This window comes from Teleopsis dalmanni, chromosome X, assembly GCF_002237135.1.
Source record: "Teleopsis dalmanni isolate 2A chromosome X, ASM223713v2, whole genome shotgun sequence".
NCBI classification, from domain to species: domain Eukaryota; kingdom Metazoa; phylum Arthropoda; class Insecta; order Diptera; family Diopsidae; genus Teleopsis; species Teleopsis dalmanni.
Window position 1 is genome coordinate 39,270,769 of NC_051848.1, and position 15,920 is coordinate 39,286,688.

Genomic DNA, 15,920 nt, shown 5'->3' on the forward strand with positions numbered 1-15,920 from the left:
ATATTGTATATGTATATCTTTCAGATTATTGTTAAACCTGATCTGTGAAAAAATAGAACAAACAATAACTAAAACTCATCAACTCTAAACATAATGTTTGCCGACGCTATTCAAATGCTTTTTGACTTAAGTATTTTCTTCAACGAAAATGGCACAACGGGGCGTATGAGTGTTTTTAAATGGTTTTGTGCGTTCTACTCAAAAAAATGTGTTAAGAAATCAACATTTTGTGAAAGTAGTACTTTTAATTTCGTAATATTTTTTCTAATCATTATAGTTTGAATTTAATTTTTTGCATTCTTATATTTTTTTTTTTTATTGAAAATTTAAATCATCACTCCAAGCTGCTTCGCTGCACTGTCAAGTGTTCTGAAGTGCAATAATTCTAAATGTACCTCTATTTTATCTTTTCCGTTTTATGTCCTTTACTTCAAATGACCATGGCACTATATATTAGAGAAATTTAACTGATGTATTGTATGACCTCGAATGTAAAAAGCAATTTCCCTTCGCCGATTTTACCTTTCAGTACATATTTTACTTCACAGATACAAATTTTTTAAGTGGAAATGCTCGTATAGAATTTTTTTAATTAATATTATTTCACACTTTGTAAATAAGAAGTTTTTATACTACAATTAGTTATTCTGTATTTTACCATAAGTCAATGAAAGTATATAATTATTCCTTTTCTAAGCAGAAAAACTATTTTTAGTCTGTATAAACTTAATTCCAAGCTAAGAATAAGGCTTTTCTATACAAATGAATAGAACGAATAGATTTCGATACCAGATTTCGATTTGGTATAATTTCAATTTCATTTTCATTAACAGCAAGGCTCCGAATTGTTCTGGACTAGTCAATAGCATTGCCTTTGTTTTGAATAGGTTTGTATGAAGATATTTTTGCACTTAATTTCAGAAACAGAATATTGAATAATGAAGAAGAAAAATTTCATTTAAACTCACAACAAAAGTCATTTAAACTCTGGATTTTAAATGCCGAAGGTATGGCAATTATATTATTAAAATATTTATTATTATTGAATTTAATCATTTTTAATTAAAAATCTTATTCATATGAAAGAAAATCTAGTAAATGAGAAATCTAAATATATTATTAAGTTGGAAAAATTTGCATTGTGATTTGGAGATTATTTCGCCCCCCCCTGATGGACTCAGATTATTTTGCCAACTCCAATTTTCTTGATAAATTATAGTATTAAAGCTAAATCACAAAATTTTAAGTCTTCATCCATTATGTGGTGTCCACTTAGGCACATCTTTCGTTTATGCGTCACATATGACAGAAAATCTGTTATCAAATAGTAAATGAGAAATCTAAATATATTATTAAGTTGGAAGAATTTATTTCGGCCCCATGATGGACTTAGAGTATTTTGTCAACTCCAATTTTCTTAATAAATTATAGTATTAAAGCTATTGGATTTCTTCATCCAATATGAGATATCCACCTAGGCACATCGTTTATGCGGCACTACTAGGCATGCTCGTACGACGTGTTTTGAGGTCTCATTCTTTTAAATGAATTTTGAGGCTACATGAAAAAAATACCTTTCTTGATTGGTCTATAAAATTATAACATCATCGATGAAATGAGTTCAGTTTATTCAAACTCGTTGAATGATTTGAGTATGTGAACTGTTGAACTTCTATTTTGCAATCATAATTTTTTTTCGGAGTCATACCTAAATATTCGATAATATGATTTAAATAATATGTATATGTATATGTATAGAAATATTTAAAAAATTAAAAAAAGTCTTAACCAAAACTTACAATAAAATGACATATTCTTGAAATTTATTTTCACCTCACTTAATTTGATAAGAAAATGTTTGCAGTTGAGTTTTTAAGTTATTCGCAGATAAATAACTCAACTCGGAATGCCACACTAAACTTTCAAAAGATAGTTTCCCAATAACCGAAATTCATGAAAAGTTTCTTCCAACTTGACATGAATTTAGTTCTTACTTTCAACCAAGAAAAATGAGGTGGTGAGCTCAAGCATTTATAGATTAAAACTTTTATTTGGAATAATTAAAATTTAATTAAAATATGAAATTAAATTCAAATTACTATCATTTACCAAAATCACCAGTTCATTTAAAAGAAAAAAAGTTTTTTACTGTTCTTAGTGTATTTCATAATTTGACTTAAAATAAATTTTCCTAAAATTTAAGAAAATTTTGGTTGGGCAAAAAATTTTCGGCATTTGTTTTAACTTTTAGTGTATGCTAAAAATTGAAATAATTTAACAATACTTTTTTTTCTTTTGACTTAATAACTTAACTGCAATTATGTCATCATTTTTGATATCGCTCGGATAAAATGCATTTTAATTGTGGATTGGGCAAAAAGTATTCGTCATTTGCTTCAGCTCTCAGTGTATGGTAAAAACTGACAAATATTTTGTAATAACAATCATTTTATTTTTTGACTGTATAACTTAACTGCAAGTATGTTGTCGAAATTAATATCTATTGTATAAAAGGTATATTAATTTTGGGTTGGGCAAAAAGTCTTAGGCATTTGCTTTTACTTTTAATGTATGCTAAAACCTGAGATATATTTTGTAGTAATAATCACTTTTTTTTGTTTGAATAACTTAACTGCAAGTAATCAATTAAATTTGATAACTTTTGGATAAAATGTAGTCTATTATACAGTCTTAGAAGAACAAAGATAGACTTTAGTTTTATGTTTTTTTTTTTTGATCACCTTCTTTGATTTAACAACAGTTCTTTATATTGAATTCATTTAAGAAGTTATGACGGCTAACATTTAAAATTATGTACATCCTGCAGTTTTAGAACTCCATACAATGGAAATTGTTGATTGAAGAATCAGTATTAATATCGTTTATGCTTAGTATTCATACGCTTTGGTACCGAGAGACTTATAAATGTACACCAAAGTAAGATTAATGGTGTAAAGAAATTGTTTCGATGAGATTCTAGTGGATGTTATGACTGACATACTGAATACAATCTCGGCTCCGATGAAAAGATCGAATCGTTTCAATAACATTATTTTCAAAAGCCTTTTAGTAATTTAAAAGACTTCGACTAATGAACTGTATGCTATTCCTACTGATGATTAACAAGAATGATTAGAAAAATTTCTTAAGTCTATCCAGTGCAGTGTTGATTTGGAAGGAAACCATTTTAAACAATAAGTAGAATAAAAGATTAAAATAAAAAAGCTTGGTATATTTTTTTTTGAGACTAGTCTTTAATGGACTACAGAAACAAAAATCACACTCAACAAGTCTCTTATCTTGTCTGACCTGCTGTATGGTGCAGAAATTTGTGCAATTGCTAACAGTGGTGAGATGGTGTTAGGAGCATTCAATAGAAAAATTCTGTGGAAGATCTATGTGCCCTTACGCGTAGGCGACGAGTATTGAATTAGTTGAAATGATAAGATGAAGATATAGTTAAGCGTAAAGGAAAGAAAGAAGAAAAGATGAAAGTGCCCCGGCTAGAAGGGTGTTTGATTCAGTACCCACAGGTGGAAAATGTGGTAAGGAACGTCCGTACCTTTGATGGAAAATCAGGTGACCAACGATTTGGGAGCGCTCAATACTACCAATTGGCGACAGCAAGCTATTAAACGTGCTAGATGGCGGAGGCTATATGACGCGATCAAGGACGATTTACGTTTGTAATGGCCAATTAAGTAAGCAATTAAGTAGATTTAATCGGATTCAAGAAAGACGGTATACACTCCGTCGTACTGATTATATTTTTTATTTGAAATATAAAGTTATTTAGTTATGAATTTGGTCATTTAAATAAAATTAAAAATTATAATCGAATTAAATCATTAAATGAACACATTTCCAGACTAAAATATTATGAGATAAGCTCTAAAGAAACTGAATTTTAATTTTTTGTTAACATTTAATATTACTTAGAGTGAGACTATTACCTTTTCCTCTACTATTTTTCAAAACAAAAATCTATTGAGTTAAGTTCGTAGCAGTGTGAGGAACATATTGTATATATTTGTATATGGAATAAATCAATTTAGTATCAAAATTTTAAAGCAATTATATTAATTAAAAAACCAAACTGTATACATAATTTTAATTAAATATTAAATATTAAATATTCTGTACATTGCTTGCATATTCTATCCTTGCCGAAATTCAATGAAATGCTCCAAATGCAGATTTGGCAAAAACAGATTTTATTGACAATAAATTTTTTTTTTTCGTCCTCAATTCAACTCTTTTAGAGATGAAGATGTGTATATCCTTAAAATGGGGAGACCATTTTATTCCGTTCAATTCAAATTTTTACTATCGCCTCAAATGCTTATAGAAATAAATAAATAAGTCACTTTATTATTAATACCTTTAATACTTTTTCATTGAAACTGAATACTATTTCATTCACTTTATTTTTATTTTTCATTATTATCGGACTTATGAAATTTAATACAATAATTTTTGGCAACTGTATACAGTTCTTACAATTGTGTATCTACAATCTGCATAAAATGTTAACTTAATTCAAAAATATCTGATAGATGTATTTAGAATAATATCAGTTCTTACAGAATACTGCATTCAGAGGACAACTTATAGAACAATAATAAGACTCTAGATTGTGTTCTCTAGCGCCTGATGAGGGAGAACTTATTAAAACATATATGCTACAGATGCAGAGGTATCCATATGTTCTTCCGTTCATTCCCCAATATCTCTAGATGTAAAATGTGGTAATATGCGAGTCAGGTGCTGATTATTTCGGTTATTCTTAATATTATGTTAGCTCCGTACAGGAATATCAGAGTTGCTGTTGACTGTTTCTTGACTGGGTGCTGAGAGCTGGTTATTATTTGAAAGTTCTTCAATAATTGTGGAGTCGTGACTAACGTATATCATACATCTGCCTTAAGTTTTTTGTTTAAATAAGTATGTACACATAAAAGCATAACAGAAAATTAGTATATCTTCGATTAAAAAGCACTGCTTCTGTTATTATGATTACTATTAGAAAAATTTATAAAAAATATTATATATTAAATATTTGATTGAAATATCTTTGCTCGGTACAAGTAAGTATTGCAGTCTCGGTGCTGACAATTCACTGCACAATAAGAAGATATGGTATTCCATGACCACATATCCACTTCAAGCAAATCTTTGACTACAAGATGTTTAAAAATCTTTCCTAATTGACATGATAGATTTGCTATCAAATTAAATTCAGGGAAAAATGCTATTTTATAGATTCGTAAGGTTGGTTCTATTCTACCTGAGCCACGGCTTCTTCAGAGATCTAGTGTATGACCAATCTTGTTGTGAGTGTCTAAAATTTAAGTTGATTAAGTTTAAGTTGATCCACATTTAAGTTGATTCTGTGGGTCTCATTCGTGATATTACAACAGATAATTATTGATATTTCACGGTCATTGTCTGTCACTTAAGCCTAGATTAACCGATGGTTTCTGCGTTTTGATAAGTAGTTCAGTTTTTATTACAATAAATCCTCTTGGGTTGCAAAAATTTTATCTTATTTTTAAAGTTTTTAAAAATTCTTTATTCATATATTTTTAAGCTTTTATTTTTATTATAAAATGAAATTTATTTTTTTTTTGCATTAAAAATTACTAAGCGCTGTGTTAATTTAAAAAACTTTTTGATAAAATTGTTCGTATAACAAATAAATTATTTTTAATCAATTTATTTAATTTATTTAAAAAAACTGCTGTTTGTAAAATATTTAAAAATTATTTCTGAAATTTAAATTGCCGTCGTCCTTTCTACTTCCTGTCGAAACCACCTGTAAGACTTTTGCGTGAAGTGACTTTTGCACTTCCGTAGAAAAACAAAAGACTATAAGAATTAATTAAAAATAATTTTTAATTAAAATTAATTTTATATAAATTGAAAATAAAATAAAATAAATAATAATAATAAATAAAATAAAATAAAATAAAATAAAATAAAAATATGAAATTCTATATTTTGAAAATGTTAAAATTATTTTTGTTATAGTTGTTTTTATTATTAATATATTAAAGTAAATAAATATAATTTAATTCATTAAATAATAAATAAAATGAAATAAATATATATAATTAAAAAATTGTGAAGAAACCCACTGAATCCTGAATTTTCTATGTTTAATAGAAAAATGCAATGCGGAGGGATGTGGGCACTTTTCGCCGAAATCAAACTGTTGACTCAGTTCCTGCTACAACTGAAATTGAAACACATAATATTTGCAGAAACAGTTTGAATTGGAACAGCGGCATGCTGCGTATTCTTGAGCCTGCGTACAACTAAGGACAGCATCGCTCTCAAAATGCATTACCCTATCAGAATTAAGAGAAGTACGGTGGTTAGGATGCATAGTTTAGTTATCAAATTTTCAAGAGTAGCGCACGGATATGGTTAGAATATTAAACAAATCTATAACTCATATGAATTACATTAGATGTTCAAGAATTAATATATATTACTAAACTTATTTCAGTCATAACTTTTTTTATGATTATTTTCATTTTAATTTTCAAAAATTTATTTTTATTTATACTTTTCTTTTTAATATTTTCTTATTATACATAGTTTAATATTGATAAATGTTTCATATGCCTTATAAGCTATTAACATAAAAATGTAGCGTAACATTTAGTAACAGGTAAACCATTACTTAATGAAATACTTTCATTTGCGCGTGCATGTGCACACACACACACGCACACATACCCCAATGTACAGTACTAACAACTACCGTTAGTTATACGCTTAACATTACCTCAACTTATGTTAAGCGCAGTTGAAAATTTTTCACTGTTAAGTTAACATAAAAACAACATAAAAAGCGATCAAAAAATAATTATATGTTTTTATTAAAAATAAAAATAAAAATTATACGACTTGAAAAACTGATATAATTTTTATTTAATTTTTAATAATTATTTATAATACTTTTAGCCAAAAATGAAGTTATGTGAATTATTATTTCTGTTATTGATTTTTTTTAAGTTAATTTTAGGAACACCATTTCTTTATTGCTTTTTCATTTGTATTATTAACTTAAAAAAAGCACGAATGTATTGTTTTAAAATACGGGCACTCATATGGGACACTCATCTGGGAAGAAACAAACAAACAACAGAATAACACTTTCGCACTAAACAGGTTACAAAGATTGGCGGGTGCCATGCGGACTTGTCCAACAGCATCCATGGAAGTTTTTTAAAACTCACACCCTTGCCGATATATATCGGATCCCAAGCAAAAAGGGCAGTTCTAAGTATGAAGAAAGGAAATATAATGGATAGCTGGCTCAATAGAAGGAAGCTCGAAAATCTTGCCAAGCAGCGTCTGGAACTTTCAATGCCAGGGGACACGATGAAACCTAAGTTCAGCTTTACTAAGCTTTTTAAAACTGAACTAAGCAAAAAAAAAAAAAGCTGGAAGGGCATCAATCAAACCTACCAGCTAACGAATAGCACAATCGCATGGTTCACTAACATCTCGCTTACGGAGGAAGGTGTCGGAGCGGGCATAGTCGGATCAGACAAGAAGCACTGGGAAGCGCTGGGGAAAAATACTAGGATCTATTAAACGGAATTTTACGCAATTTTAAAATGCGTACTCATTAATATTGGCAATTTTTGACCACCATAAGTTTGAGTTGTTTTTACGTTTTACGTTCCATCGATTAATGTTCCCCAGTCGTTCAATGTGATTTTTATTCTCAATGTTTTCTTTGCATTCTTAAAATTTTTTTTTTATTGTACTTATAAGGAATTTTTTTTTTTTTGACATAAACTGATTACTGAAAGCTATAACTTAATATAAGTTTTCTGTTGTTTACGTAGTATTTGCTTAACTATGCTTAACAAATGCTAGTATTGACATTGAATTTGATATAGATAACCGTAACAGTACTACCAACCTGGTATTATCGAAATTGAACAACTCTCTAACGCGTTTTTTAAACGAAATCCAACACTGTTCTCTTTTGCTTACAGTGTAATAGTATATAGATATGTGATATGATGGCATGAACTTAAAAGTATTTTAAATTTTTAATTCCAGACTTTATATTAAATGAAATACATACATTCTTCGTATTCGATTTCAAACTAAGTACGTAGGTTAAGCTAATTAGTTGAAGTTATATATTGTTCGGGTATTTCCGCAGCAATAACAGAAGATAACTTTAAGTGAGCCGCAAATGCATTAAACTTAACATAAGCGAGTTGTAGCAAATAATTTCAGTCAGTATTGGAATCAAATTTTAATATCTACAAATAAGTTTTAGTCTAATTACACAAAAATATATATATAATATATATATATATTATATATTTAAAAACATATGTGCTTATAATGTTTTAAAATTATTATAATTCATAAAGTGTTGTGATTTCTCAGGAATAAATGCTGAGCGATTCGCTCAATAATTCCCCAACGGTTTAAGATATACAGCTGAATGTTTTCTGGAGATATTATGTTCATTTATAGATGTTTGTTATTACAAAAAAGTACAAACGACTTAATTTTTTTAGATTTTTTCATATCACTTGTATGTTATATGAAAGTTATTTGCTTTGAAAATTTATTTGTGACACCTAAAATGAGTTACCAAATAAAATAACATTAAATTTAATAAATAAACTATTAATATTATTATTGTATTATATTATTTTTTATATTAATAAAAAAAACAATATAAGGATATTTGTTTACTGCTAATAGCTGTTGCGAAAAAGTGAGTCAGTTATTGTGACACAATAACTCCCATTTAAATAACTCCCTACCCATAAGTTTTTATTTTGCCTTGAAATATTTTTATTTTTAAAATTATTTTCTTTATATTATAAATATTATTTATTTAATATTACTTATTTATTTGAAAATATGCAGAAAAAACCTTTTGGGACCAACTGTGTGCTACTTATAACTTTTGTCTAAATTCACCCCTCTGTTAATTATAGTTTGTGACACAGTGTAACTCCCATTTAAATAGGTCTTAAGCATTAACATTTTATGTGTATGTTATGTTGCTGTTAATGTTTTCATTTCATTTTAACAAATAGCGAGCAAATGAAATTCCAATGCATGCGAATGCGATAAATGAAATGAAAAGGAATTTTTTTTTAAACAAAAATGAAATTGTGTCAGTTACGTCAAAAAGTTGGGGGTGTAAAATGTTAAATAACAGTGAACTGATATGTTACAATCTTTTCAACACATAGCATAAGTAGAAACTTATAAAAGAAATATGTATATTATATGTATATATATATATTTATATAGAACAAAAAAATTTTATAAACATAACAATATAACAATATTAAAGAATATTTAAAAATAAAAAACAAATTTTTTTTTGGTTTAAACAATGTTAAATAATATAAAATCAGGTTGTTTAAATTTTTTTAATATATCATAAACAGTAATTCATAAAAATATGTATATGTATATATAAAAAAGCTGAAAACTTTATAAGACACAAAAGAATTATTGAAAACATTAGAAAAGAAAGAATTTATTATTGCTAAAATTTGTTCTTAGGAACATTTGTTTTTTTTATTAATAATTTTGTTTAGTAAAATTTTTTTTAATAATAATAACATTTTTTATAAATGTTTTTTTAAGTAATAAATTTTTTTTTTTCTCAATAAATTGCATATATATTTTAATAAATTATTTCATCTTTTAACTAATAAATTTTACAATTTGTTTAATATAACAAATTGATTGCCCGCCCATCAAATGTTAGCAGCAGCCGTTATTATGTTATTAATACTGCGTAATATTGCATTCGATTGCAGTAGCTACCCCAACTGCAACAGCTACAAATGCTACAAATGCTCAACTCAACGCCTACTGCTTTCTTTCACTGCTTGCGTTATTATTTCTCGTGTGAAGCAAATAAATTCAAATAACACACGCACTTATACTCTAACAGAGCGACTAACAGTGCTCCAACTACACTAACACATACAAAACCAGTTGCGGTTACCGTTCCCATCACATAACTGCTGCTGCTTAAGTTTTTCCGCTAACGCAGATGCTGACAGTGCTGCGCTGCGCTGTGCTTTGCTGCTCAGTGACGCTGTGCTATGCTGTGCTATTGCAAAATTTCGTCTTATCATTTGGGGCATGTTCGAATTGTTGGCTGCATACGATTCAGTCCTAAATCGACTTTGCAGTGAAACAGTTTTATTCAAGTTTGAACGGATTTTGGCAAAAGCACAAATGCGACTCAACAACACGCAAAGTTGCAAAGCAAACCAAACCAAAGCAAAGCAAAGCAGTTACCAGCCAGCAAGCAAGTAAGCCAAAAACGAAGTGTATTGTTTATTTGTGTGTTTGTGTGTATATATATATGTTAGTATATGTGTGTATGTATGTACAGTGAGTTCGTGTTATATTTGTGCTATGCATCGTGTCGTTAGGTGATGGTGTATCGTGTATCGTGTATCGTTAGTTTAAGGACGACTTGCAAATGTTGCTTTCATATAAGTTCGTTCGATGTTTTATTTCATTTCATTTCGTATCGTTTCATATCGTTTCATATCGCCTATGATTCGTCTATTATCGTTATAATTCGATTCGTATCGTTCGAAGTGTTTCGTTGCTTTTCGTTTATGGTATTGGTATAGGTATATGTGTGTGTGTGTTTGTTGCGTGGGCATGTGTAGAATTGTAAGGATTTAGTGAGCGCTGCCATTTCTGTTGCAGTAGCGGTTACAATAGTTATCAGTGTGTTGCTGTTCCTTTTGTGTGTTTCTTTATCTATGCGTGTGTGTGTGTGTGTGTGTGTAGGCAACTAACGATTCGGGTGCGTTTTTTGTCGTGTGCGGGAATCGCTCGCAATCGTTACATATAAACTTCGTGCGTCGGTAAGGATTTTTGCACTGTTCTAGTTTTGCCGTGTCCTGTCCATTGACGCTTCTGATCCAAAAATTTCGCATTCGTTTTCAGTCTACGATGCGTATTGTAGGTGTCCTGGTGTCCTGGTGATATTACTTGAGTAAAGAAAGAAAAAAAAATCAAAGTTTTTAAAACACAGTTTTTGTCGTAGTTGTTTTTGTTGTTGTTGTTATTATACGAGTTTGCGATTTGAGTTGTTCCATTCTATGGCCGTTGTTGGTGCATAGCAGCAATACAAGTTCAGCGTTCAACGGCGATGGTTTATATACAGTTTGCTTACGGAAATTTAATTCAGTCTGCTTTAAGCATTCAAACGGTGAAATGTGTGTTAGTACGGTTAGTATCGCTAGTACGGTTAGTAGTCCAATGGCAGGGTAACTAACTGACTGACTTTTAACATTGACTGCTTTTGGATCAGATGCTGCAAGTCATTGATGCCGTGCCAGTAGAGCACGGCAGACTTGGCAACGCGTGACACGATACAAAATTATTCGTACTTATATTTTTTTTTGTTTTTTATTTTATTTTAAATAGCATTATAGCACAGTCAGGCAGTTAGTCAGCCAGTCTATATAGCATTTATAAGGTGTCAAGTGTATAATAAACTGTTTATGTATATGTGTGTCAATTAAAAATGTGTAATTTTTTGCATGTGTGGTGACTCGTTGACTTCTCGGTACTCGTTCATTAAATCTTTATATGTCATATGTATTTTAAATTTATGTTTGACTAAATGTTTTTTAATTTATTTATTAAAATAAATAATTTTTTATGCATGGTTGTGAGAATCTGAATCTGTCTTAAGCTTAAGTTTATAACAATGATTAACGACTTCATAACTTAGGCTTTTCTTAATCTTCATCTTTTAATTCAATTAAAATATCTATAACCAACTTTTCAATAATAATTTAATAAATGTTAATGTTTGTAATAAATTGTTTAAATAAGTTAACAAAAAAAAAATGTTTTATGATTCATAAGAAATTATTAAATGTTAAATTTTTGTGATTTTTTCAATTATCATTGAAAACAGCTATCAACATATAAATCAGCAAACCGCAAAATTTATACAAAATTCAAACGTCAAACAAACTCATCAAAATATTCATCAAAATAGCGGCTGAGGCATTGAAGCATCAAAAACCTTTGATGGCCAGCATTGCTACAAAATTACCAAATAACCAAAGCATTTATTGTGGTAAGTCGACAAATATTATTTACTATAAATTAAATATACAAATTCAAATATAGGAAAAAAATTGCATATAATTTTGGTTTCATTAGTTATCGGTTTTGTGGGAAAATTTCAATTTAAAATCAAATTTCAATTAATAAAATAAAAAATTTCATCAAATTTTAAACACAATTATTAAATTGAACAAAAAATTGTGTATGTTTCTCACCAGATAATAAAACATATATTTTTCTTTATAAATTAAAAACGAATTTATTTTATTTCATAATATAAAAAAAAATTTAACTTACTTTATAAAATAGAAAATTTATTTAGTGTATGAATTAGAAAAAAAATTTATGTATTGTAAAATAAAACAGTTTTTACTTTTATTATTAAAATAAATAAGTTTTTACCATATGTATTATATGGAAAGGAATTTATTTTATAAAATAAAATAAAAAACTAATTAATTTTATTTCATAAAATAAAAAATTTAATTCACTTTATAAAATAAAAAATTTATTTAGTGTATGAATTAGAAATAAATTTATGTATTGTAAAATAAAACAGTTTTTACTTTTATTACTTAAATAAATAAGCTTTTACCATTATTCATTATATGGAAAAGAATTTATTTTATAAAATAAAATAAAAAACTAATTTATTTTATTTCATAAAATAAAAAAATTGAATTTACTTTATAAAATAGAAAATTTATTTAGTGTATGAATTAGAAATAAATTTATGTACTTAAAGTAAAACAGTTTTCACTTTTATTATTAAAATAAATAAGCTTTTACCATTATTTATTATATGGAAAAGAATTTATTTTATAAAATAAAATAAAAAACTGATTTATTTTATTTCATAAAATAAAAAAATTGAATTTACTTTATAAAATAGAAAATTTATTTAGTGTATGAATTAGAAATCCAAACCATTTACTATAAAATAATGTTATAAAATAACATTATTTATATATATATATTATATCGAAAAGAATTTAATTTATTTTATAACATAAAGTAGAGTTATTATAACTTCATAACATAAAGAAAATTTTTATTCACTTCAAAAAATAAAAATGAATTACTTTTTTGATCAAATTAAAAATATTTCATATTTCATAAAGAAAAATATATTTTATGTTATAAAAAATAATTTACTTTTAAATTTTATTAAAATAATTTTAATTATATAAAATATTTGTATTTTATTTCAAAAAATAAAAGAAAAATAATTCGTTTTTTAAACAAAAAAGATTTCCTTTAAAAAATTTTATTTTATTTAATTTAATTTTGTTTAGTCGAAATAAAAAAGTATTTATTTTTTTTATTATATGCAAAAGAATTTACAAAAAGGAAAAAAAAAAATTTTTTATAAGATGAAGAATTTCTTTATTTTTATAAAACTAAAATGAATTAATTATTTATTGAAAAAAGAATTTCTTTTTCTAAAACGAAGAATAATTTCTTTTTTTTTATAAAACTAAAATTAATTAATAATCTATTAAAAAAGGAATTTTTTTAACAAAACGAAGAATAATTCCTTTTTTTTTTAACAAATTATAATGAATTAATTTTTGTTCTATAAAACTTGATAGAATTAATTTGTTTTAATAAAATAGAAAAAAATTATATTATTTTTTATGAAATGAAAAAAAAAAATCTTATTTTAGTTTTATAAAATGTTAAAGTAATTATTTTTGCTATAAATAAAAAAGAATTCAAAAATTACTGTTTTTTTTTTATATAAACAGAATTAATTCATGTGAAAAAAAACTAAATTCATTTTTATTATATAAAAAAAATGTTTTCTTCTATATTTGTGTGGATAGTTAAAGTAATTTACAGGTATATTTTTTATTAAAAATTTTAAATCAAATGATAAAGTATTTATTTTGAATAGAAAAGTGATTTCAAAGAAATTTTACTATAAAAATCATATAATGTTCATTATGATATAAAAAAAAAATTTACAAAGTTAGCTGTTTTAAAATATTTAAAAAAATATGGAAACTTTGTTTTTTAAATAAGTACAGGATATTTACTACATAAAACTTTGAATTGGAATTATCTTATAAATTTTAAGATCCCAAAATTATTTTTCACTTTTCATAATTTTTCACAAAATTATTTTTTTATGTCTGATGATAAAATTTTAAATTTTCTCAAAATTTTTAAAAGAATTTCTAAGACACATAATTATGTATTTCATATATACCATAAAAGTACTCAGAAGCAAAAACAAATAGAAGTTTTATAAAATTAAAATAGTAAATAATTTAATTTCGATTTATTTATATTAAAATAAGGAACTTATTATATTTTTGACATAACTGTCTTTAAAATGAAATAAAGATATAATGATATTTTTATTAAAAATCTTAGTTAAATAGTTCCTATCACTACTACTACTTCTTCGATAATAGGAAATCATATTCCTTGAGATAAGTGGCAGTAGTACTACTTCTGCTTCTTATTATTATTCTTATTATTATTATAATTATTAAATTAAAAACATTAAACTAATAAACATTTTAATAATATAAATTTTCAATTTTTTTAAAATTAATAAGCAAACTAAGAAGTATACGTTTGCTCTCTGATTTAGTCCTTAAAAATTTTTCATATTTCAGAAAATTAAAATGTTTTTTAGAATTTCTGAATTTTATGATAGTTTAAATATTAAAATTAAATTCATAAATTCTTTTTCAACTATAATATATAAAAATAATAAGTGATTATTAAATTTCTGATTTTCATTTGCTTGTATAAACTTTTAACTATTATAAACAAAATTATAAGTTAATAACTTATTAACTATTAACATTTAAAAATTTATATTAACATTTTTTGATTCATATAAAAATATTTAAATTCACGAAGTAAATTTTCTTTGATTAGAAAGTTAATAAATACAAAACTTATATATCAATTTTTTTAAAGCATTTCTCTAGTGTTTTTATATATAAATATATTAACTTATTTTTCATTGATTATATAGAAAAAAATCATTTTTGACTAAAATCTATCAAAAACTATCCACTTTCAATTTTTTCTTAAACCCGAAAGTTGATTAAACTAATTTTTCTACAGTTCTCTAATACATAAATAAAAATTATATGTTAACTTATTTTAAAAATACATTAAAGTATGTTTTTATTCCAAAAAATAAAAATAATTCCCTTAATAATTCCGAACCTTTCAGTGTAGAGTAATATATCATTCAAGCAAGTCAACAAAAATGCCGGAAAATTTATTATATATAATAATAAAATATATACATATAAAATTAAAAAATACATAAATAAAATTTTATTAAATATAATGCATTTTAAAATATTTAACTCAACTTTCTTAGTAATTCCTAATGATTTTTAAAATTTAATATATCTCTCTAAAATTTCATAATAAGTAATTTTTATTATTACTTAAATATAGCTTCCATTATTCAAAATGAATTTTAATATATTAATAATTCAGAATAAAATAATAGTTAAAAATATATATATGCAAAATATAAAAATATTATATATTTATATATTAATTATATTATATATATAAATATATTTTACTTGTATTTTGCATATATTTAATTTTAATGTATTTATTTATATTATTTAATTTTATATTTTATTTTGAATATATTTTAAAATATGTAACTGCAGTTTTTTGTAGTGCAAATAAATGTACAAAATTTTCTTACAAATTTTCAATTTTATAGAACTTAGTATATATAATAAAAAATAAAAATAATATAAAATAAATGGATAAAAAAACTGAGTCTAAACAACTCAGTACTCCATAAA

General features: G+C 25.3%; 1 long non-coding RNA gene across 1 annotated transcript in view; it reads left to right on the plus strand.

Annotated features, from left to right (window-relative positions):
• The first annotated feature begins 11,134 nt into the window (after positions 1-11,134).
• Positions 11,135-15,920, plus strand: part of LOC119687272 — a 53,843-nt gene continuing 49,057 nt past the window's right edge. The window contains exons 1-2 of the long non-coding RNA XR_005253130.1: positions 11,135-11,268; positions 11,966-12,130. This is a non-coding gene — a long non-coding RNA (uncharacterized LOC119687272). The remainder of the gene's footprint in view (positions 11,269-11,965; positions 12,131-15,920) is intronic.